Below are 26,386 nucleotides of genomic sequence, written 5' to 3' on the forward strand. Positions count from 1 at the left end.
ACTCAATTTCCAGAATTATCCAGTGCGGAAGATTCAGTATATTTGTTTATAGTCACTTACGATGTATTCGGTTTATATTCAGACCGTTAATTAGTTGTTTTATAAACGTATACTGACAATAACAGATGTAATGGTCTAAAAAACTAATAAGCAGTACTGAATGATCTGCAAGTTAGTTGAAAGACTGAAGTTTAAAATTATTTAATAATTGATTGTTCATTCTTTCCGTGTGATGTTAAAATTAAACTGACCATTTTAGACTATAATTCTTTTATCAATGTTTCTTTTTAAAGTCTATTATTTTATGACTTTTTTAGACATTGAGACTCGACATTTTTTTTTTGTATTTACTATTTCTTAACGTGTATATTAAAAGATGAAATGTCTCTTTTAGCTTTTTTTTAAATGGTGTAAACCTTTGTATATTGAATTACTAATACATAGTCTGTGACTGATTCTAATATTTGTATTTCTAGCTATTCTGCGAATAAGACGAGTACTTTTCAGTGAGTTCAGAATTGAGTATCATCTTTGTTTGCGAGACAAATCAGATCGTATCTTTTAGTTTTCAATAGTAGTTATATTTTGAAATAGGTACAAAGACTATTTAGACGATAAATATTGAAAACAAAATGGCAACAGTCAAATTATATAAACAAAGTGAAACGTTTAAAATTGGTTTAAACTTTATGGTGAAAATTGAACGACAAAACCAGAGAACCATAACGAAAAAAATATCTATTTAACTATATATATATCTTAATGTAGTTTACCACTTACGTTGACATGGTGTAAATCCTGTTTCTGATGCCATTCCAGGTTCACATGGAATTGGTTGACCAACTGTATAGAAAGTAAACAAAAACACTATATAAACACATAGATGATATGTCATAAATGACAATACGAACACTCTTTATCCAAGTCTGAACAACAAAGGTTACATGTCTAGATCGTAATTTTGATCTCGTAGACACTTCCTTTTTAAGTCAATGATTTAGTGTCATAAACAGGCCATGAAAAGAACATTTTTTTAAATTTTTTTTGTTAAAAAACTACTATTCATGCAAGTGAATAGAAAGATATGAATTCATAATGTTCAGCATTTATTTTTTCTTTCAAATTATGTGAACACGAAGTAATTCGCTGGCATGTCGGTATACATTTTTTTTTTGTAAATGGAGCGTACGTTAATAAATCACCATATTAAGTTTCCTGGTACCCTTTTTGTCTATAATAAAAACCGATAGCAGTATTGCATTGGGAAATGCTAAATGGCGTAACTACCTTTAAGGATTATTACAGTGCGATCACTTAAAAGGTAGGTCAGTATTTGTTTTTCTTTTGACGATTTATGAATGGAATGTGAAAAACTATATCTCGAGTGAACGCGATTGATAGTTTAGATTAATTTTACCGATAACCGTTACGAATTTCAGCTGACGGTATAATTTTGATGTTATTAATTGATATGTTGGTAACAGCATATACATTGCAAAAAGGTACCCTCAATTTGGTAAACCATAAACGGGTCAACATATGTATTGATATTCATTAGAATAAGGTACATTTGTTACCGACGCAATATGTGCATAAGTTGAGGAAATCAAAACACGATGAGCATACATTTGTGTTATGGTAGTTACCTGTACAATAACGCCCTGGGCAGGCTGGAATTGTGGTCAGATAGAATACATTAAAATCGTTGCAATTTTGAACTTCAACTGAGAAAGAATTTTCACAGCATCAAAGAAAGCCTCTTTGACATGCAGTTAGAGTAACCCTCTGTCCTTGATTTGGTAGAGTGCCTGTAAAATGTTGTGATAGTTACACATTGACTTATTAAAAACGTTATCAGCATAAAAGAAGTCAGACAAAGGAATCAATTAGATGTTACAGTAGTAAACGCAATAAACAAGTGGAAGTTGATTACGCGTTATAGTCAACAGAACGTTGCATAGAACAATTTCCGTAATTATTTCAGATGCTAATATTTTGATGATATTGGATTTAAGGGTTGTCTGATTTGTTGATTCTGAGAAAAATGAAACGTAAATTTCTTATATGGCCACTCAGTTTCAGAGTATATCTGTATTACGAATAACATGAAATTAATTGGTTAAAACTTCACTATATAATTACATAAAACTCTTGAAGTTCCCTAGGAAAACATCGCTAATTTTTGTATACAAGTATTCTGTAAACATGAATTGGATGAGCTATACATCTGAGATAGCATCACAAGTGAAAACATGTTAACTAAGAACCCAAATTTCAAGAAGATATTTTCTGTAGTTCCATTTGAAAATGGTTACGAGTAATTCAGATATGGCCAAAAAGTATTTTAACGGGTCACAGAAACTTAATATGGGGAGAATATATTGTGCAATAAATCATGTTCTCATCACCCTTGATCATTATATTTAGGAAACTCTGATTTCTAGTTTCACAGAAAACTGCAAAGTTCATTTTTTGGGAATGCTGTATAGATGGACATGCGGACGGAGAGATAGGAATACACCAATTTATCTCCTTCTTTATAGAAAAAAGTAAAATCACAAAAAGACTGAACTTAGGGGAAAATCAATTCTGAAAGTCCATGATGCATAAAAGGACATTCTTGTATCTTAAAATGTCAGCTTTATTTTGGGATTAAAAAGACATTTGAAATGCGTTAATGATGAATTTTTTAACAACGTCTATGCTTTTTAGTCCAAATCCTTTCGTTATTCAAACAAAAATAAATCACCATCTTCCCAAAGCCTAATACATTCAATTATTTTGATTGGTTTTTTTTCTCTTTTGATGTCATATGTTGAGTTATTGTGAATATTGAGGACAAAACCCCAGTTCTGAATTGTAGATAACATAGCTTTCGGAAACTTCTGGAAAATAGTCCGATATGAACGATTGGCGAAGTGGTAAGATATTAGTCGTAACGTAATGTTATGTTTCAAAGGAGTAAACAATTTGCTATTTCAAAGCTTCCATCAGACCATGATATATATATATATAACATTACGAATGTTCTTTACTATGCAAAGAATGTGACAGTAACCTTGAAATCGGTAACATATTTAAAGTGTCTATACTTGTGGATTATTACAAATGTGCCTTGAAAGGAACTTGTCATGACCATTAATTAGATTTTAAACAATTCGATGAAATTGCCTTATTATGTTAACTGACTAAACTTTGAACTTTTAGTTATTAATACAGTATACGACAGTTGACAGCAGATTGAATGAAATAAATGATGTATGGGTTATCAATGTAGACTTTCAGACCATGACATATGATATCTTTATCAACGTATACATACCATTTAACCACACTGGATACAATGATCCACACCTTAATATTGCTGGACATTCAATAGCAATGTTTCCATTTCTCGAAATCCTGTACCAGCCCTCATTAAGAAGTCTACGGTCACACAAATCAGGATCATTTGGACCAAGAGGATAATTGACAGAACGAGTTGGCTCGTCAAGAAGTCGGTTGTTTCCTGGATTGCATGGATCTTGGCAAATAAGACCTATGAAATGCATTAGGCACTTAGTTTTTTAATCAACTTAAGAATTAAGATAATCATAAAAATGATAAAGATCAAAACAAGCACCAAGCTATGATACCAGCCAGATCCTATACCTCCATAAAATCAAGACCTAGCAAGGACAAAACAACAATGACAAATAAATCAAGCCCATTAACTTGAAGAACAGCGTTTTAAATATACTACCAAATAAGTCAGGCATAGAGTAGAAAGGAATATTCAATAAGATATGAAGTAATACAAAGTATTATACTAATTATTAATGTTCACTTTGAAAATTTTGTGGAAATATATTAAGCCCTGTATATCCATAATCCATCCAGTCAAAATCATTGCTTTATAATAAGGTTAATCAAAAATTTACTCATTATACAATATCCTATACTCTACTTGTTTATTAAACACTCTTCATAACATAAGTCTGCTCTTACAACTATTGAAAAAATCTGTATAAATTGAACATTGGCAAAATGAAATACTTTAGTATTCTTTTTTATCATAAAACCATTTAACAATTTATAGTGTTTTTGTTGTTGTTCAAAATGGTATTTACAAATTGATTGATACATGTAGATTAAATTTATGAATATCACTGAACACAATAAAAATGTTTTAAAAGGTTTGTATATATTCTTTTTAAAGACAAAAAGATCAATAAAATTGCGAAAAGGATATGGGGAATGTGTCAAAGCGACAACAACCCGACCATAGAGCAGAAAACAGCCGAAGGCCACCAATGGTTCTTCAATGTAGCTAGAAACTCCCGCACCCGGAGGCGTCCTTCAGCTGGCCCCTTAAAAGTATGTATACTAGTACAGTGATAATGAACTTCATACTAAACTCATTATACACAAGAAATTTAAGTTAAAAATCATACAAGACTAACAAAGGCCAGAGGCTCCTGACTTAGGAAAGGCGCAAAATTGCGGTGATGTTAAACATGTTTATGGGATCTCAACGCTCTCCATATACCTCTAGCCAATGTAAAAAAGTAAACGCATAACAATACGCACATTAAAATTCAGTTCAAGAGAAGTTCGTGTCCAATGTGAGAAGATGTAACAAAAGAAAATAAATAAAATGACCATAATACATAAATAACATTAGACTACTAGCAGTTAACTGACATGCCAGACCTCAATTAAACTGATTGACAGATTATGTCTTCATCATATAAATATCAGGCACAATCCCTCCCGTTAGGGGTTTAGTACCATACTTTTATAAAGTATATGAGAAGAACATTACCCGTGTCATGCCAACAACTGTTTTTTTTTTTAAGAAATGTGTCTAGTTCCGATGCAAAGACCCTATGAGTGAATCAATATTAAAGCCAATATATGTAATCTTTAACGACCTGACAACAGTATCGTAACTATATCCCTTATATATGCCAAATATATAACCGGCAAGTTATGGAAATGTAAAAACATGACACTTGAGTGGCTTTAACACCCCCTCTTACAAAAGGGTAAAATAAAATGACCAAACAAGTTTACAAAAATTCAAAATGATCAATGATGTACCTTATTTCCATTATTATTTCTCAATTTCATAACGGAAAATTTACGAACATATCATAAACTAAGTCAGTATTGCATACTGCGCAGATATACCCTTTGCACAAAAATTCCACTAGAAGCGGTACAGCCCCAGTGGCAGTTATTGATATTAGGACTTTATTTATATTGTGATTTATTGAGTAGCAGTACGAACATAAAAATACCTAGATGTACGTAATTTAATGTAAAACCATTTGAACTTACCTTTTATGAAAAGAATTCCTATGAAAACATAAATACACATGTTTCAGTTCAATCCTTCAGTTCGTAATTGACTGTTTTTTGCACTTTTTCGATGCATCTCTAATTGATATCTGATTGTATTTTGTAATTTACAATGAGTTTAAAAATACCATTAAAATTTCCTCAACTGATTAAAAATCAAAGCCCACTACAAACATGTGTTTGCATGTTTTTAAAGTCATTCTTATGATATGATTTAAAGACTAAATTATAAAATGTTCAACTCTGATTGTATGTCCCTTTTATGTCTAATTTCGTTTGCATTATAATTACGAATTAAGATAAGTCGTTAGATTAACAGCCGATAACTCTAATGCCTACAATATTTTCAGTTGTACTAATTGATTTATAAACCTGTTTACATTCATGGTTAAAATACATCTTCGTTAGTTTATATAAAATAACAAAACAACCTGTCAAAGGTATTTTTAAACGCAGTTTATATAATTTACGTAGTATATCTTAATATGAAACTTTTAATAATATGTCAAGTACTAACAAGTACTTGATGTTGATGCAGCAAAGCACGTGCCACTTATGGTATTACAAAATAATGTAATTGAAGTTACATAATTAGGAAGTCTTCCGGAATAGATAAAATGTTTAATTAAATGAATATAAATTTACTGTTTTCTCATTGGCTAGGATATTCTCCTTGATAACACTGTATATTCACCGTGGAAAAAATCACGAGAGGTTAATATCAGTTTTGAAACAGTCTCTGTTTTCCTTAAATATTGATATCCTAAGGCAACGATAACGACGTAGGTTATGACGCCATCCATTTTTTTTTTTGTTTTTGTTTTATTCTTGGTGTATTTTTTTCAAAAATAGTTGAACTTATGAAATTTGGCAACTGGAAAACAGATAACATATTCAGTATAAAAGCATTAAACCACTTTAAAAGTATCTCGCGCAAAAACAAAATAAAGGGGGAAGATTGAAAAATCATATAATACAACAATTACTGACCTTTGATATGAGTTAAAACAAAGATTTATCAACCCCAGGATATGACATTCACTCTCGACCGTTAGTCTCTGTGAATACCGAATATCTGGGGTTGATTACTTATTGTATCAATTTCATTAAAGCCGATAACTGTATATTGTTATATTATCATTTTTTATCGTCGTGAGCTGCTCTTGTCGTCGTTAAAAGTTATCTACAAATGCACATCTTTTTGAATTGTACGCAAAAGTGGTCAAATGGCGAAAAGTCGTTTAATTAATTCAGTTATAATGAACTTGGTATTTACCATTTATGGTGTCGGATGTGTTTATTTACGAATGCTCTTGTAGTGTTGTAACAAAAACTGTTGTGTTGTCTTGTGTTAGGTATGTTTTGTATTCGTGTTTTTGTTTATGATTTTGTTATCAGCCGCAAACACAATACATGATTGTACATGTTGTATATCAGAAGGAATACGTAATTACTTTTGGGTGAATATGTGTATATAATTTAATTTTGGATGTAATGTGTTTTCTGATTGGCTGGTGTCGATTTGTTTGTCAGGCCATAGACATAATTTGGTCTTGTGACCATGACGTCAACTTCGTTTTTTCTCAGGATTTAGTTCGGTTTAAAATGAAATTAAGAATTAAATTATAAAAAATGACTGTAATATATTTTCTGCCTTTTCGAAATAACATCAAAAATGTAGTGCACACTTTTAATAACCCGCTACGCACGTTATTCAGTGTGCACCACATTTGTTATGTTATTTCTTCATAGACAGAACAAATATTACAGTCAGTCCTTCAAGGGATTTTTACTTCGTCAATGGTAAGCACACAGGGAAAAAACAAATATTGACTATTGTCTGTAACACTCTGCAACAAAATGCTGAATTTTGATAAATGAATTGGAATTAAACTATAAATTAATAGCACCAGTTCTACACTTCAATCGCTTTTAGTAATTTATGTTTGTTGTTAATTATAAATGTCAATAAACAAATGGCTGATTTTGGTATTGAAATAGGCATGCATGTGTCAGGTAGTTAATTCTGTTCGATTATGCAAAAAAGCCCCGCCCCCCCTCCCCTCCTCGCTTCTTAAAAAAATGCACAACAATAAAACGAACATGCTAACATAGTGTAGTACACTTTGCTTTGGATTTTGTTCCGAAAACTTGACCACTATCTATCACCTTATTTGGGACCGTCCTTTGAAATATGGAACTGTTCATTTTCATCATTATAAATGGATGCTCTGTTTTTTACCTTTCTGTCATGTCAGTTCATAGTGTACTAAATTACAATGACATATCCCGCCACTGCGTATAGAAAAAAAAACAAGCCTAGCAATATGAATTAAGTTATACAGGTAGCTGGTTGACCGTCATGGAATAATCATTTCACATATGATATCGGATGTGTTCCTTGTGTCGTAACCTTAATTTCTCTTCATTTTCACTAATGTGAACTACCGAATTAGACTATTAACCAGATTTGTAATAAGCAACACGACGGATTCACATGTAGAGCAGGTTCTGCTGACCCTTTCGAAACACCTGTAGGTTGTGTATTATTATTTGTCTGTTTATCTTTCTTTCGTTTTAAGTCATGGCGTTGTTAGTTTATTTTCGAGTTTGAATGCCTCCGTGTTATCTTCTCCCTTCCTAGTAAAATAACAATAGTCGGTTAGCAAATCTGAACTGAATTTTTTACCTATAACACCAAAGCACTTGCCAGGATTACTTGATAACATATATTTTCACAAACATGACCTTATGCACAATGATGCAGTGCTCGACATTTGAACATTATTATACATTATTATATCAATATTACTGAACACAGCGCAGTACTATAAATACATTATATTATAAACATTGTGAAAAACACCATGTTCTTGCAAGCGCGCTTAAGTTTCTATCTAAAAAACTTTTGCAACCTATTTTATCAGCTAAGTGTGTATGGCTAGATTGGCACGAGATCCCTATTGAGAATGAGTATCCACAACGATGGAGATGTTACCGGTAAGAAAAAAAGTGTAGTTTTCCGCAGAAAATATGCCGATCCAGTATGTAAAGCTAGACAGAGTTAAGATTGAAGTAAAACGCGCCTGGCATGAAATGCTAATTATGACCACTACCTTAAATATATTGATGAATTCAAAATGGTCTAGCTTAACTGCCTAGTCACCTTTGAATATTGAATACAGTTTTACAGGCAGTTGCCCTTTTTCACCTACATTTAAATCATTCCTTAAAAAGAATGTCTTTAAGTTATATGTGTTTATAATCCGCACGACGTCATAGTCGTTTTTTTTTTAAATTCTGTAAGTCTTTGAAAGGAGAAGCATATTTAAGAAGTTATTTTTTAGAGAAAAATAATTACAAAATTAATAATTCATTGGATGTATAGATGTTTAAATAATACTATAATACGCTTATGAATGCCGAATTAAGTTAGTTATTTACTTTAATTATTAGTTTAAGAACTTATCAATATAACCAACTGTGTAACACGTAGATGTATTGTAGACATTAGTACAGTACAGTTCATATCAATAATTATCAATATGTTTTATTATCTTCAATGTGGGACTTTTTACGCATTCATCTTTCACAATATTTCAACACGTGATAAAAAAGAAATAGCTCAATAATAAGAATTATGATTAACATATTTAAGTGGGCAGTAACAATGTATTACTGTAGCATCAATCTAAAAGTTACATTTCATATATTTAGAAAATCAGTAGATGAGGAATATTAGATGTGAATAATAAACAAATGTCTGTTTTGGTTAGTTCGAAACAAACGGTGTAGTACCTTTGAGTTCATTCGAAACAAATGCTTTAACATTTTGTGTATTCACAAAATTCAGGAGATGATGAAGTTACAAATACGTTTTATATTTCTTTTTCTGCAAGGTAAGTCCGATTATATTCTGAAAATAAGACAACAGTTGGCTCCATTTTTTTCCTCATCTTATCTTTAATTGCAGTTGCGACAATTAGTACCATAATTTCACTGCCTTGATATGTCTTTAACCATGTGATAAATGTACTAGTATTAAATTACTAAACACCGATACGGTCACTTTTAAAACATGCAAATAACTGTTTCTTATAATAATGTAAATTAAAGGTTACTTTGAACAAGAGCATTAGTCCCTGTAAATATATTCAGAACAAAGATGGAGTACTTTAAAGTTTATTCTGAATAGCGGCTAACGTCTTCAACTGGGTTTCGTAGCTTTAGATGATAACAGACAAATAAGAACCCATCTGATCTGATTTTAAATGAAGTTTATAATTTGTTCTCATGTTAACAGTTGTGTACTTTTACAGCACTATCTCAGGTTTTGGGACGTTTGGGGAAAAGTTGATTGAGCAACCACACGCAAGTTTATTCCAACTTATTCTCTATGTGCCGGCGCCAAGTTCAGAGCATGTAGTTTAGTGATTGTCGTTTGATCATGTATGTCGTAATTGATTTAAGTAGACTAGTTTTTATAAATTTGGCCGTTAATTTTTTTCAATGAAATTGTTTTTTATATTTTGTGTCAGGGCCTTTTTTAGTGGTCTGTCTAATTTCATATCATAGATTAGAAATGTATCTTTCTATCACCGTTTTAAGCTGTTAAGGAATACCTTTTGGTTGATCGAATCAAACAATTAAATGATTCATCTTTGCTTCACTTTCAATGTTGACATTCGTTTACTTTAAATAACTGATCACGCATTATGCATGCGGTATTCATCTCTGGCTGATCGTCTTTATTGAATTTCACATAAATACGAATTCAATAAGGTTTAATTATTCACTTGCAAGTCAGTAGTTTATCATCATTGTTTCATAGCTTATTATGTATACATCTCGAAGCTAGCGCCCCATCTAATTACTAAGCAGATTAAAATGGACCTTAGTAAGAAATAAAATTACATTAAAAATACATTAAATGTAATTAGACGGAGAAGACTGCAAATACATGTACTTAAATTGAGACGACCTTTTCTTAAAACTGTATTAACAAATAATGAAACTATACTTCTTTTGATTGGGGCCTTTTATAGTGACTATGCGGTATGGGCTTTGCTCATTGTTGAAGGCCATACGGTGACCTATAGTTGTTAATGTCTGTGTCATTTTGGTCTTTTGTGGATAGTTGTTTATTTGCAATCATACCACATCTTCTTTTTTCTACTTTATAAAATTATTGATCTTACATTGTTTCACCTGCAGAGACAGGCGTTAGAATTAAGAAAAGTCAATACTTCTATATTGAATGTTCATTTGATAAAAGAAACCAAGTTTGAATGCACATGATTGTTTTAATATGTGTTTTAACAATATCCATCAACTTTTAACATGTGTTAAGTTTCAGTTTCACAATTTTCTAATGCAATTATATCTAAATAATGAACATGAAACATCGTTTCATTGCATGCATATGTCTGGTAAGACAGTTTAACAAATAATTATTTAAAATGAATGATTACTGTTAAGAAATACATTTTTATCAGTATCATCACCTGTATTTTTTATTGATTTTTTGTCGTCTTTTTTATAAGAGTGAATGTACTATTGTTCTCGGTCATCGGTTTAACAACTGTACATACAATCTTGAATTATAATTGTATGCATCCATGTATAGGTCAAATCAATTTCATTGAATGGTTTTAGACGTAGAAACTATGCCGTCTGTATAAAAATTTATTGAATATTCGTTGTTGTTGATTATTTATTAATTATCAAATGGCTACATCATAAAATTAAAAAAATGAATGCGTCAGAGACAACAACTCGACCAAAGATCATAATGCTTTTAGACTGACAGTTACAATTGCAGGCTATACACCTAATGCCGTGGAACCCATTCACATTTTTTTCATCAATGTATTTCGTGTCTCTTATCACATATTTTTGTCCCTGTGTCATGTTAATATGCGAGTTGTACGTTCGGACAATATATTTTTCCACTTCCATGTACTAGTATATAAGTGGAATCATAAATTTACCTTGATTTATACGACTCAAAGTAAATTAAAGCAATCTCTTTTATTAGTTTGGTTTTATTTTGCAAAATTAGCAACTTGTAAACAAAGGTAAATGTTTGTAAACACATTTTCAGTGAACAAATTTCTCTGAATACGCCCATCTGAGCTGACGGACAAATACTAATTAATATTGAGTTTCATTCTAACATTCTACAGGGTAAAATTTAGGATCATGTATTGGTCTTCTTCATTTGCACACCGTTTATATTGAAAAGCAGGTTACAATATGATACTAATATTTGTGTCTGTTGTGAATGTCATCGTTTGTACAAACTGAATCTCATTATTAAAATGCCGTAGATTCTTTCAGTAACATATCTTATTGACCAATGTCATATTTCATATCTGAAGCTGTTTCTTGTGAATGTTTTGATCAGCCATAGTCTTAATCAATTTATTCATCGCCAAGGCGCAACCATTTTTTGATATCGCAACGTTCTAAATGGGTCTCAACAGCTCGCTAGACTGTTCATTCTTGACAATCTTGACATGCCTTAACGGACTGATTTACCTGATTAGACTATTGATCGGAACGGCGCCTTTACGGTCTTAAAAATAACGTGGATATTTTTATAAATTTCCTGTTTACAAAACTTTAATTTTTTCTCGAAAAACCAAGGATTTTCTTATTCCAGACATAGATTACCTTCAGCAGTATTTGGCACAACTTTTTGGGAATTTTGGATCCTCAATGCTCTTCATCTTTTTACTTGTTTGGCTTTATTAACATTTCGAATTGAGCGTCATTGATGAGTCTTATGTAGACGAAACACGCGTTTAGCGTACTTAATTATAATCTGGTACTTTTGATTACTAGTTAACATGTATATCAATAATGTGGTCATTCTTACTGGCCTTGGGGTATTTTCTGCTCTTTGGTTGCTGTTTCAATGACACATTCCCCTTTCAATGTTCAATATTATTGATATTTCTTCCTTTTTTATAGTGATTTTAAATATAGGTATCATATTCACTGGTCAATTGTTATGCCTTGTTATCTTAAACATAGATAGTTTTAATGTTTATTATTTTGCTTTTTACTTCCCCTCCGGCACTCATTCTATAAAGCTAGCGGAAAGGAAATCCTCAGTAAAATAACCATAACAGAGCATCGTTTCCAGGCTTAATAATTTAATACGCCAGACGCGCGTTTTGTCTACGTATCAGCCACGCTGAAATAAAAATAGTCAAATAACTTGTACAAAGTTGAAGAGCACCGAAGACTGAAATATCTATACAGTTGTGCCGAACACGGCTAAGGTAATCTATGCCTAACATTTCGCAAAATTCACACTTTTGAAAACAGGAAATTTAAAAGACCAAATAATTATTATTATTCGTATGGTATGCCGTATGAAAAATTCCTAAGACACAACTAATAAACAGGTACGGGATTGGATTTGTATACATTAAAGACAGCTTCTTTTCTGTATCCTATTGATTATTCAATTTTGTTGATATTTTCATGCCATATTATGGATATTATGTAACTCGAAAGTGTAATACTAACAAATGTTTACACTAAATCATAACCAATGACAGTTTTTCTATTAAACTTAGTATGTACGCGGTTATATAGATAATATTGGTGGAAATCGATTTTTTGGGAAATTTAATATAATTCGATTAAAAACAAAAATCCTCAAAAATATTAAAATGTATAAAACTCAATACACTTTTTTGCATTGGAATTCAGAAATAACGAAGTACTTCTTTGTCCCTCGATATGGATGCAAGATCAATATCTGGCGCTACAAGATAAGTTTTTCTCGTTTTTTTATCGCTAAAATTGACAAATAAAAAGGAGCGTGGCATATGGAGCGTGTAATTGTATCTTAAATACTTTTATATTTATCATTCATATTTATAGATATATTCGTCAACAATTGTATTTACTTCATCACAAAATTGGCATTTGCACAATCTTTTATTTGTCACATTTTGTTAAGTCTTATCTTGGACGGGCTTTAAAATTTTAAAATATTTAAATCTTTATAAGAGTTTCGTAAATTTTGTTTGGTGGTGGGGAGGGGGGGGGGGCTAAGTAGTGATTTTCAATTTTAATTTAAGAGTTTTATGTTTTGAACATGCATATTAAACTGACGTAAAATCAATATGCAACTCTTCCACCATACCTGTAGTGTTGTCAGCCTAATTTCGGCGTTTAGTTTGAATATCCGTTTGGTATCTTTTGCCTCATTAAAAAATCAGTGCTATGAAGTCTTATCATATTTTTAAAAATAACCTTTTTTTGTTTTGAAAACAGATGTGACTTATGGCTTTCTGTCTTCTTTAACATGTTTCAGGATGTTTGATACTGTTGTTCAAAATAACTTTGTTTAATTGATAGTATATATAAGGGCAACACTAGTATACCGCTTTTCAAAATTCATAAATCAGTAGAGAAAAAACAAATCCGGGTTACAATCTAAAACTGAGGGAAACGTGTGATTGTAGACATTTTAAGACAAAAAAAAATTACAAATTCAATATTTTGAAAGTTCTTTCGAAGTGTTTGTAATGAAACACATGACAACAAAAAAAGTTACGGTAGAATACCAAATAGTTTGTTTTCATTTAGATATATTTTCTTTTATTATACTTTTAGGGTATTCATGCTTTGCTGCTAATTGTTTAGAATGGTATTCATCGTTAGATGGCATTTACAGACACCACTGTTATTGGTATACAAGGTCAGCAAATAGTATGAATGCCTTTGAAGCCAACAGGCTTTGTGCTGATGAGGGCAATGGATTAGCACCATATATAGACGTAAAGCAGTACAATTTTGTGGAAAGTTTAAGACCAAGTGGCGCGTATGTTTTATTTGCTATTGCTGTTGTTTCTTATGAATAAAATGGAAAACATAAAAAACAGGGGGTTACATCATGTAAAGCATGTTTCGTGATTTTGGGTTGCTCTTGTACTGAGGTATATACATAGTATTGCTTGAAAATGGTTATACCAGCTACCAAACCTAAAGTAAACATGTAATATTCTCGACTGAATGCATGGTTTTCTTTAATTGGATAACAAAACTGAATAGATTGTATTTAAACTTTTGAGTACGTTTTACCCGAATTTTAATAAAATAAATATACACTAGTTCAGTGAAAACAAACGCCAAACAAATTTCTAAATTGTACGCAAGAAACTGAAATTAAAATAATACAAAATTAACAAAGCTCAGAGGCTCCTGACTTTGGACAGGCAGAAATGCGGCGGGTTTAAACATGTTTGTGAGATCTCAACCCTCCCCTATACCTCTGGCCAAAGTAGAAAAGTAATAACGCATAATAATAGGAACATTAAAATTCAGTTCAAGAGACGTTCGAGTCTGATGTCAGAAGATGTAACTAAAGAAAATAACAAACTGACAATAATACAAAAGTAACAACATACTACTAGCAGTTACCTGACATGCCAGCTCCAGGCTTCAATTCAACTAACTGAAAGATTATGATGTCATCATATGAAAATCAGACACAATCCTTCCAGTTAGGGGTTTAGTATCATACCATCATAACATATATGAGAAGTACATAACCCGTGTCAGGTTCATTATTAAATCTAGTGTTCCGTTGGCAATCATTCCTTATTAATGCTTTATTGATAGTATTTGATTGCATGATACACATACAAACATAAATCACTGCAATACTAATGAGAGCGGTAATTGTGTCACATCTGTGATTTTCTATTCGTGTTTTGTATGATTTTGAACTGAGTTGATGAGAATACGACAAAATATATTTATATATTCTGTGGTCTCCAATGCATCTTTAGCTATCAAAGAATATGTATACAGTAACAAGCGTGCAAGAAAATTATTAAACTTATACTATCGATGTATATAAATATGCTTTTATAGAGGAGAAACATTCATTGGCGTCATGGACGTGGCTGAAGAAGACACTTGGACCCACTTAGACGGATCAAGCATAGACAACAATGATTTTTGGTCAACTTTTTGGCTTGATGCAGACCCAGGACTTAACCAGCCGAACGGAGGAAAGAGTCAAAACTGTGCTGTGATTAACGCAAGAAGCTTTCATCTTCCAAATAAAACTCAGGACAAGTCATGCACATCTGACGATCGGGACGAAATGCTATGTTATAAAAAAGGTACATGTAGGTTGATACTATTCTAATTTTAATTTGACATAGCGATATGTTTTATTCATCCCACGCGGCGAAATTGCCTTTTTGTGCTGTGTGGCGTGCAGCAATCACCAATCAAGCAGTCATATACATTCTAAAGACACATTTAAAATCTTAAGTATTATTATTATAATTAATATTATTATTATTATTATTATTATTATTATTATTATTATTATTATTATTATTATTATAAATCACAACATATGCACTCAGCTGAAAAAAACAATAACTACAAAATAGCCAAATAATACAGTAAATAAGTTATTCCTCACCCAGGCTCTCAAATTTACAACCTTTATACTTCTAAATTAGTCTTCTGGCTTGGTCCTATTGCTAAGTTGGGCTACTGCTGTCGCGGGTCCATCAGTACTATAAGCACAGTGGCCGGTGCCTATGATATTATCATGATTCTAATGTCACAATACAAAATATTTAACAAATGTTAAGAAGGAGGCATGATGTTAGCCATAAGCTGGACCACGAAATTGTAAACGTAAAAACAAATATTGACGACTTTCAAAATTATGTGATAGTTATTAAAAAATCAAGTTGGTGTATGTTAGTTGTCAATATACTGAAATCGTATGCAACCGGTATCCAAGTGAGAGGTTTAACTAACTTTTTACGAGGTTAAACACACCATTTTTGACATGAAAAGGCCTGTTCAAATAGTTGTTATCTTTTAGATGATGTATTTGAATTTTTGATTTTTCCTCTTGATGAGTGAATATCCGTTAAGAAATTTAATCGGAGTTCGGATATTTTTTTAATTTTACTTTTTAGTTATACTGTTTAGCTTTGGATACCCTATTTGTCCCTAATGACGTCGGAAGTTGAGAACACATAATGTATATGTTAAGGTTTAACAGACAATTCATGATTATTTTGCATACATTAATACGCTTTCATCAGTCCATGTAACTTGTAAAAATGGCTTAAATATAAAGAGACAAATACACATTTAAGTAAAAAGGACTACTCACTGTTAAAATTTAGGTAGGGGAAAATGTATACAGTTATGCTAGTATGAAAACATTGAAAAATATTTGACACAACTCAAAACAAAAAAAAATTAATCAACACATACAAAAAAATATGAACAACTAAAAGAAATGAAATAATGCAACAATAGCTTGAATACCTTTACTGATGCATGGGGGTAAATGACACGAAAAATAGTTATACATTCTTCTCCAGGAAACGAATATATATTAGAACTGGTATTCAGTTATGATTATGTTTACCTGAAAAGAGTAAGGCGGTGCGAGAAATACAAGAGGGAAGTCAAACTCATAGATCGATAATAAACAGACAACGCCATGGCTAAAACATGAAAAGACAAACCGACAAAAAATAGTACACATGACACAACAAAGTAAATTACAGACTAAGCAACACGAACCCCACCAAAACTGATGGTGATCTCAGGAGCTCCGGAAAGGGTACGCAGATCCTGCTCCACGTCTGCAATATTGTGTATTTGCGAAATTATCTTAAGTTAGTAACAAGCTTAAAATACAACTGAAAGTGTTGACAATATATGCATATACATGTTAAGCTACAAGATCAAACTCTACATCATCTTCGACTATGAGTAAGCAGCTGCCCTGCATATCACTGTTTCTTATATTTTTTACATTGAAGTTATGAATTGTCTAAACTGGACTTCGAGCGGTGATCAAATGTTTAGAGAACACTGTTACTGGTTTACAAGTAAGCCTTTATCAATATCGGCATGGACAATTGTTGATGCCATGCATAAGTGTCGGGAGGATGGTGGCTACCTTGCACCATTAATAGATGACCAAAATTATCAGTTTATCAAGGATGACGTTCTGAGAACAGTATTTTCGTAAGTGGACAATTCAAAAGTAAAATCACAAAAATACTGAACTTAGAGGAAAATCAATTCGGAAAGTCCAATATCACATGGCAAAATCCAATAACAAAAAGCATCAAAAACGAATGGACAAGAACTGTCATATTCCTCACTTGGTACAGGCATTTTCAAATGTAGAAAATGGTGGATTAAACCTGGCTATATAGTGCTAACCCTCTCACTTTAATGACAGTTTCGTCAAATTCCGTTATATTTACATTGATGCATTAAATAAAAAAACGTAAGAATAAATAAAATAGTCAAAATATGGGTACATCAGTCATCATCGTATAACAATTAAAAAAAAAAACATCTACTATCTACGAACACATTCATTAATTTTAGTGTCTGACGTCAGAAAATTTTATACGCCACATACATTTGTCGTTTAATGTGCATACAAACAATTTAAAGTTTCTAGGGTAAAATTAAGTAAATTAGTGTGCCGTCGACGTATTAATGTGCATACAACTCACAACGCTTATTATTAGTTACATAGTGTGCTGGAGACCTTATACGAAATATATGGGGTCATTACAATTCCAAATGGGGCAAGAGCGAATATGGCGTGAGAGCGACACTCGAATCCCCGTATGGAATTTACGGACCAAATATATGTATCGTTTTATGTAACTAGCACAATATTATTTGGCGAATTTATCTTACCGACTATCTTAACATGTATTAGTTAGCCTAAAGTGGATTATCAAAGTGTCCAAGCCCGAAGTATTTAGAGCATACATCAGTTGGTCTATACCAAATCAAACGCCAACAATAACAGTTTGTTTACTTTAAACATGTTAAATGCGTTTAATTAATTTATTTCAATTTTACATCATTTTCGTATATTGAAACCTTCAAGTTTTTTCCTCATCGCCGTGTTGCTTTTTTTAATACAGGGACGTAACACCACTAATAACCGTAACGTAACGGTACCCAAATTGCAACGAGTACCCAAATTGCACCTATTTACCAAAAATAGCAGTGGAAATCTTACAAGATTTCCTAGAGACTAAACAAGTTGAATTGTTATGATCCGATAGTATGCACGTCTTTCAACAAAGGTTAATATATTTAGATATACACAAAACGTTTACAGTATGTATCAACAGAGGAAGTGATTACTGAAAAAGCAAAATGTACTTAAACGTCGCCATGCGACGTCATCAAAACGTCATCTTTTTAGAATTAGCAAATACAATATGTTTCATGTATCCATTTCTTAAAAAAAGAAGACTAAGCATGGACAAATATCCAATTGTTCAAAATATTTGAAAAAAAATAAACAAAAGCTCTGTTATTCCACTTTTTACGATGCAAATTTGAGCATAGATGCAATTTGGGTACCCCTCATTACAGAATCATTGATGGTTTGGAGGTTAGTTCAAACCAATTTTTCTATGATTCTATATGAATTGAAAATCAAATTGGTGTACCTAAACAATAAAGAAGGATACGGCTACAAAATAAACACAAAATGGAAATGTCTGTCTTGATCATAAAAAAAACGCAGTTGCAATAACTGTCAAAATAGGTGCAATTTGGGTACCGTCACTTTATATAGAAATGAACCCAGCCTAGTAATCTTATATTGCATATACACAATCTCCTTGAGATTGCTTTTAACTAATTTGATACTATGAAATGTTGATAGTTAAGATAAATGGAAAAGGTCTCCCTTCGTTCAATCGCTCACGACAAACAAGATTGAGCACATAAATACAAACAAAACCACGGTGTAGATGCTGGAGCTTGGAATAAGTAATCAACACAAAAAAAGTCCTGGTTGATTATTGGGACCTGTAAAGTTTCTTATGGCATGTTAAAATTGTTGCCTCGATATTTTAGTCTGACTGAGAAAAAACGTAATATATGATAATCTCGTGTGGGTTGAGTGAGTATGGAAAACAAACATTACAAGTATAATTTTAATGCAACTGTTTTGTATCAATAGTTATGATTGGATGACCGTAAACATACTTTTGTTTTCTTGTCTGAAACTAAAGAAGGCGGCGTTTTCAATTGTGTTTTCACGTGTAATTTCTGCAACAATAAGCATAATGATTGAAAACCTTAATTGTACGAGTCGCCAACTTTAATTTATTCATATTTTCACTTATTTGCAGATTAAAAAGTACACAAGTTTGGCTTGGTACCCATTCCATGATGGGTTCCCCATCCAACTGGAATAATGATCCATCGTTTGTGACAACGCTATCACCGAGCTCTTCTAGTGAGAAATGTGTTGTTATTGATTCAAGTCAAATTCAGTCATGGGAACCTTGCAACACAAACAGTGGTGCCTTGGAAGGAGCAGTTTGCTTCAAACATGGATTAGGTAAAATTATATGTAAACTAGCTTCGTCTTCCTATAGTTAGTTGTAGGTCAACAAAACGTAAACACCAATCTTCAATTTGTTTATACCAGATGCAAAGAATCAGCAGTGGCGCTCAAATTGAAAAACATCTGGTAAAAAAAAATATGCAATTAACATTGAGGACCACCAGATCAAAACAAATGCCACATACAGCTACATTAATCTATTCCTAGGGTTGAAAAAAATAGGAATTAAAGTATATCTTTGAATTTATACAATATGCGTATTATTTATTAAAGAATAACCTATCATGATTTTTTTAATTAATAGATAAATACACAGCAAAAACATGTTCGTTTCTTTCTAACATTAGAAAAACGTAGAAGAACTCATTATATCCAACTAATTGCTACACAAATGAAGCCCCGACCTTTCGGTAAAAGATATTCCAAATCTTTTTACTAAAATCTGCATGTGTTTATCTTTTGATACATTGCTAAAAGTCAATTATGCACGCTGACATAGCCAAAATCCTTTTTTTTTTTTTTTGTCGGTTCTCACATTTAAAATAACTGCTTCGCAAACAATGCTATATATATCTGTTATAAATAACTGTATAGCGGCAAAATCTATACGGTCGTTGTTCTTTCACTGCAAAAAACTACACATGCGTAATATGATATACAAGTCTAAATAAAATGAAGGTCCAATCAACGATTTTAGAACCTCGAAATAAGTGCTATGCGAACAATGCTGTATATACATGTAGTACATGTAAGTGGTTGATTAGTGGCAAAATATATACGGCCATTGGTATTTGATTGCAAAAAAATACACTTGTGTTATGTGGAATACACACCTGAATAAAATGAAAGTCTAATTAGTAATTGTAAAATATGTACTTGCAGCAGATATTCCTCTCATTAGCCCAGAACCTATAACATGTGAACCTGATATATCTATTGTGAATATTAATTCAACAACAGTCGAAGAATTAAAACGTGTCCTGTTTATTGACCCTGAACAAACGAACGGTAAGCACATACCAAATGTTCAAGTTTACATGAATACGGTAAATAAATTTGTATTTTATGATTCGTTTTTTTTTTTAAATCATTGTTGCTTGTTTTAAAATTCCGCTGCAATGTTTGCTCCACTGGTTGATAAGAACAATTTAAGTGAAAGGCATCAAAACCGAAGGATTATATATAAGGAATAGCTTCAGACGAAATAAAAAAATATCTCGTAGAAAAATGTTATTTTAATCTTTTTACGTTAACAAGTATACAAGTATGTAACTTGTTTTATGAATAAAACATCTGAAAAGTAAAACCCACTTGATAAAGGCATTGCAAAAGTTTCACCAAAAAAAAATGACGCAGACCCCTTAAATATGAACGCAAAAAAATCATATAAAGCATATACAATATACAAAATTTTTACACATTGAGATATAATGAACATGGTTTTCGTCATGCTCTTCGAAGTTGCATGTATGAGTTTATCAAGTCAGAAGCCTCTGGCCTTCATTAGTATTTTTTTGTAAATTAGTTCATTTATATGTTTTACAGTTTAGCGAGACGTCCATTTTTACTAACTAGTACACAATTTTATTTAATGGACAGTTCAGGACCCCTCTTGGTGCGGGATTTTCTAGCTACGTAGAACTTCCCTCTGTGGCCTTCGGCTGTTGTCTGTTTTTTAATTGGGTTGTTGTCCTTTTGACATATTTCCCATTTTTTTCATTCTCAATTTTAATTTTGTCGCAACCCTTTACCACTGTTTAGTAAGCAACCGGATATTTGTTGTTACACACGGACGATTAACGTGAGTTATACGATAATATTCTGTCACAAGTTTAAATAAGATTTCAAAGACAAGTCTGGCTAAGAATCAAGGCGTTAACGGTGTATTAAATTTGCTCTTATTTCATACGGACTAATGACATTGGTCAATTATATTTTCGTTAATGGATTCTATTACTTTATTGTATTTCAGAGGCAACATATAACTCCATCATTTTTTTTTGTTTTTCAGCCTATAAACTAACGAAGATCAGCGTATACGAAGATAGACCAGTAGCAAAGGCTATAGGTGGTGTAGGAGTCGCCATCCTTATTTCTGTTATCTTATTCATTGTGTTGTTAGATTGTCAACGAATAGAACAGTGTATTACTAAAAAGAAAACAAAAGAATCTACCAATATGTAGATTTCATACAGCTCTAACTTTTTACCTCGAGGAAAACACTTACAAACGTGTCCAATGTCCGGCAGTTGTTAGAAGTTGTTTTTTTTTCTTTTTTTTTTTTTGTTAGAAGTTGCATTCTTGTGTAACGTATATTATTATAAAATTAATAATATAAAAAAGAAGATGTGGTATGATTGCCAATAAGACAACTATCCACAAAAGAACACTGCTTTACACAAAACCACTTTATTGTCATATAATGTAGCTACAGTACTATCATCACCATATCAACAAGAAACTGTTTAATAACTGACATGTATATGTGAAGGATCATGTAAAATAAACAAATTGAAGGCAACACACATGGAATTTGCATTAACAATATTGCGTTATACTATATTCGAACAGTTTTTAAAAACACTTTTTTTTTAAATGTTGTCTGAGTCAAAGGCTACTACATAAGCAACACGACGGGTGTCACATGTTGAGCAGGATCTGCTTAACCTTCCGGAGCACCCGAGATCATCCCTAGTTTTTCGTAGGGTTCATGTTGTTTATTTTTTAGTTTTCTATGTTGTGTCATGTGTACTATTGTTTGTTTGCTTGTCTTTTTCTTTCTTAGCCATGGCATTGTCAGTTTGTTTTAGATGTATGAGTTTGTCTGTCCCTTTGGTATTTTTCGTCCCTCTTTTACACTAAGTCTAATATTAAAGAAGTTTTGTTCGGTTCATGTTCTAAGTGTTTTGTGTTACAAGCATCATTTCAAGAATAATTTAAATAAATGATTGGAGAGTTATAATTATATGAGATTATAACATCAAGTGATGGCAAAAGCTCACAAGTCCTTCGGAACGGTGAACTAAAAAGAACAGAAGAAAAACATGTGACATTTTTTAAGAACTAAAAGAAAAGTAGTGGGATAGGTTTGTTGTCACGACGTCTTCGTAATCTGGGTTTGCTTTGGTGTACGGTAGCCAGCTTTTATTATATGCACATCAGTTTTTACTTACGTATTCCAGTTCTTGATAACAGTCATAACAGTTAATAAAATATTGACAAATACCACACACGGTAGGCAAAAATAACCCTGGAAGTTCATCCTGTGCATGTTTACCTAACTTTATTTTCCTAGTAATGCCAGCAGATAGACATTTTCGAAATTTTGTTTGTTTGGTATAATAATCACATAATGGCTGGTTATGAGGGTTGTGAGTATTTGCCAAAGAAATATGCAACTTTTTTGTACAAAACTAAATTAAAAGTTACTAAGGTATGTTCTTTATCATGGTTTACTTATGTAAATTGTTATTTGGATGGAGATTTGTCTCATTGGAAATCACACCACATCTTCCTATATCTATTTATGTAATTTTGGCGAATAAACCATTGAACAACTGTTTGTTTAATGCCCAGTAACTTTTTTATTGTGATAGTCTTTTTCAAATGTTGTAACACTTTTTTTAGTTTATTTGTTCTATACACAGAATTGTTTTTCTTTTTTGAATACACAGTAGTTTATTATTGTAAGTCATACTTACAAATAATTATATATATATATAAGTGTATATTAAACATGTTAAATGAAACAAAACCAAATATGAATAGTTTGATAATAGAATAAAGAAATACCAATTTCATGAATATCATATTGCAAAGAAAATAATATTTATATAAATAAAAAAAATGGTCTCCTTTCCATGTTAAATTTGATTATTTTTTGTTTCATAATGTAGCATGATTAGTGAAAATAAAAATTATGTAATATGTCCACACTAAGGACTCTTTTATAACAGTCTCCTTGGACCAACATGATTGTACATGTTGAAATGTATTGCCTGAATTAGGTTATCTCAGACCATTGGAGAAGAGTTGTCATAAAAATATTCCAAATATTCATATGAATATGTGTTTAAGTCATGTAGGTGTTATTTGACAACCATTTGATTTCATTGGTGATGACTAAGGGGTGATGATACTTTTAAGGAATAACCTTGCCTTGTAACCATGAATAAGACGAAATAAAAGGATACACACGACTGAATATATGAATTATAAAAATACTAATCTATAATGGAACCAATACATTGATCGAAGCCGATATGAAGTTCACAGTTCAAACTTAATTTGCCCAAAATTTCAAAATTCCGATCTTTAAACACTGAAATCCCGAAACCCTACAAAAGAATAATCCTGAAATGATAAACATCGCTTGTTGAAAATCGATAACAACTTATATATGTAATAAGAACAGGTTTGTGAGCACCCAACCCCACCCTTACTTTGGACAGTGGTTTAACATCTCAACACATAAAGAACAAACTGTACATTTAGCGTTGAAATTGCCTTAACCCAAAAGATTAAGACTAAATAATATAAAAAGCATAGACAAAAAGCACAGAAATCAGAGAACACACAAGAAAGACAAAAAATATTCTTAAATTGTTCATGGACATGACAAAATAAGCTTTGTTATTGCTGTTTATCTCTCCATTTATAACGATTTATTGTATTGGTTAATTTGCGTATGCATAGGTCAGACATCTTGGTTTACATGAACAATAAGTCAACATTGCAGAAGAAACTTAAAGTTGATATTTATCTTCATGGTGCACTAAGTGGATAAATGTGAAATTGATTGTGTGCTTTCCTGCAAAAAATAAAAATAAAATTTCATCATAATCACATGATAGTGGCTATAAACAAAATTGAGTTTTATCAGTCATTTTTTGTAGGTGCACAAAAACACAATTGTATAAATGCAACAACAAATAATATACACTCGTCGAAAGAAGGAACAATGTTGTTATAATGAACACCAGCTTTATCTACTCATTTACACCACTCACCCATATCAAATATACTAAGGAAGATATCCAAGAATTGAGGGTAAATGTTAAGTGGATGGACAAATTTATACACTGAAATTTTACGTAGTAGATGAATAACTGCGCACAGCAGCTAAAACAGTTTTTTTTTTTTTCAATTAACCAGAAAAGTGTGTATTTTGTTTAAAAGAGGGACGAAAGACACCAAAGGGACGGTCAAACTCGTAAATCTAAAACAAACTGACAACGCCATGGCTAAAAATGAAAAAGACAAACAGAAAAACAATAATACACATGACACAACATAGAAAACTAAAGAATAAACAACACGAACCCCAAATCTGCAAATATGAAAGCATTTACAAGAACAACACACATGGTGTGACATTCAAATTGGTTGCTTATTAATGTATTGAATTGAAACAATAAACAAAAGAAAAGAAAAAACTTTATAAATGAAAGTTATAAAAAGGATGTACACTACCCAAATCGAAACAGTCAGAATAAATATTTTTTGTATATCCTGATACTTCTCAATTAAAAATTTATCAAACTTTTAAATTTGGAGAGAAATTATTTCCTTACAGGCAATTGTATAGTCTTTAATTTTCCCTCTAGGAAATTGCAGTTGACGAAAGTATTTCCTCAAAGGAAAATTTGAAGCCGCAAATGTCCTCAAATGAGAAAGTATTTCCTCATAGGAAATATTTATGCAGGAAATTTCCTAAGGGAAATCTTTTTTGAGGAAAACGACATTTCCGCTGACATGTCCATGGAAATTGTTGAACAAAATGGCATACATTTTTCAACAGTAGTACTAAAGCCACAAACATTTAGACCAATATCAGGACACCTATACAAACTAAGTCATATACTTCATTTTGACTTAACTCTAAAAATTAAGGTGATGACTTTTGCACTCAGCGGAATTGCAAACTTGTCACATGAGACTGTTTAATAAATAATATGATAATAACGCTTCGTAATGTTGAATTAAGTTAGTTATATACTTTAAATATTAGTTTTAGGTCTGTTCAATATTACCTACTTTATTGCAAGTAGATGTATGTAGACATTAGTATAGAACAAATCATATACAAAATTATCAATATGTTTGTTTTCTGTGTGATACATTTTACATATTAGTATTGGGCAGCATTTAACACGTGATAACAAATGGAAAAGCTCAATAATAAAAACTATGATTAGCATGACTGTAGAACCATTAACAAAAATAACATTTCATCTATTGGGACAATTCAGGAGATGATGAATATTAAGAAACAAAGGCAATAGTCTCTGATTTATTTCGAAACAAAACTGCAAATTCGCAAAAAAGTTTATCCCACCCTATCCTATATGTGCCTGTCCCAAGTCAGGAGCAAGTAGTTCAGTAATTATCGCTAGTTCATGTCTGTCATACCAGTACTTGTTTTTCGTGAACTGTTTTGTTATGAATAAGACCATTCGTTTTCTCAATTGAATCATGTTATATTTTTCAAGTCGATGCCTTTTATAGCCGACCATACAGTATAGGTTTTTCTCATTGTTGAAGACCGTACTGTTTCCTATATTTGCTTACATTCACATCATTTGAACGACCATTTAAGTTTAAATTGGGAGGTATGTTTTTTCCCTA

The 26,386-nt window shown here is 31.7% G+C and overlaps 1 protein-coding gene across 1 annotated transcript in view; it reads right to left on the bottom strand.

Moving 5' to 3' along the window:
- LOC143076884 (von Willebrand factor D and EGF domain-containing protein-like) overlaps nucleotides 1-5,413 on the bottom strand; it is a 38,094-nt gene extending 32,681 nt beyond the window's left edge. The window contains exons 1-4 of the mRNA XM_076252771.1: nucleotides 5,323-5,413; nucleotides 3,323-3,538; nucleotides 1,647-1,808; nucleotides 781-843 (exon numbers count right to left, since the gene is read on the bottom strand). The gene's annotated coding sequence lies outside the window, so the exon portion shown is untranslated. The remainder of the gene's footprint in view (nucleotides 1-780; nucleotides 844-1,646; nucleotides 1,809-3,322; nucleotides 3,539-5,322) is intronic.
- Between the last annotated feature and the right edge of the window lie 20,973 nt (nucleotides 5,414-26,386).

The sequence above is a fragment of the Mytilus galloprovincialis genome, chromosome 5 (assembly GCF_965363235.1).
Source record: "Mytilus galloprovincialis chromosome 5, xbMytGall1.hap1.1, whole genome shotgun sequence".
In the NCBI taxonomy this organism is placed as follows: domain Eukaryota; kingdom Metazoa; phylum Mollusca; class Bivalvia; order Mytilida; family Mytilidae; genus Mytilus; species Mytilus galloprovincialis.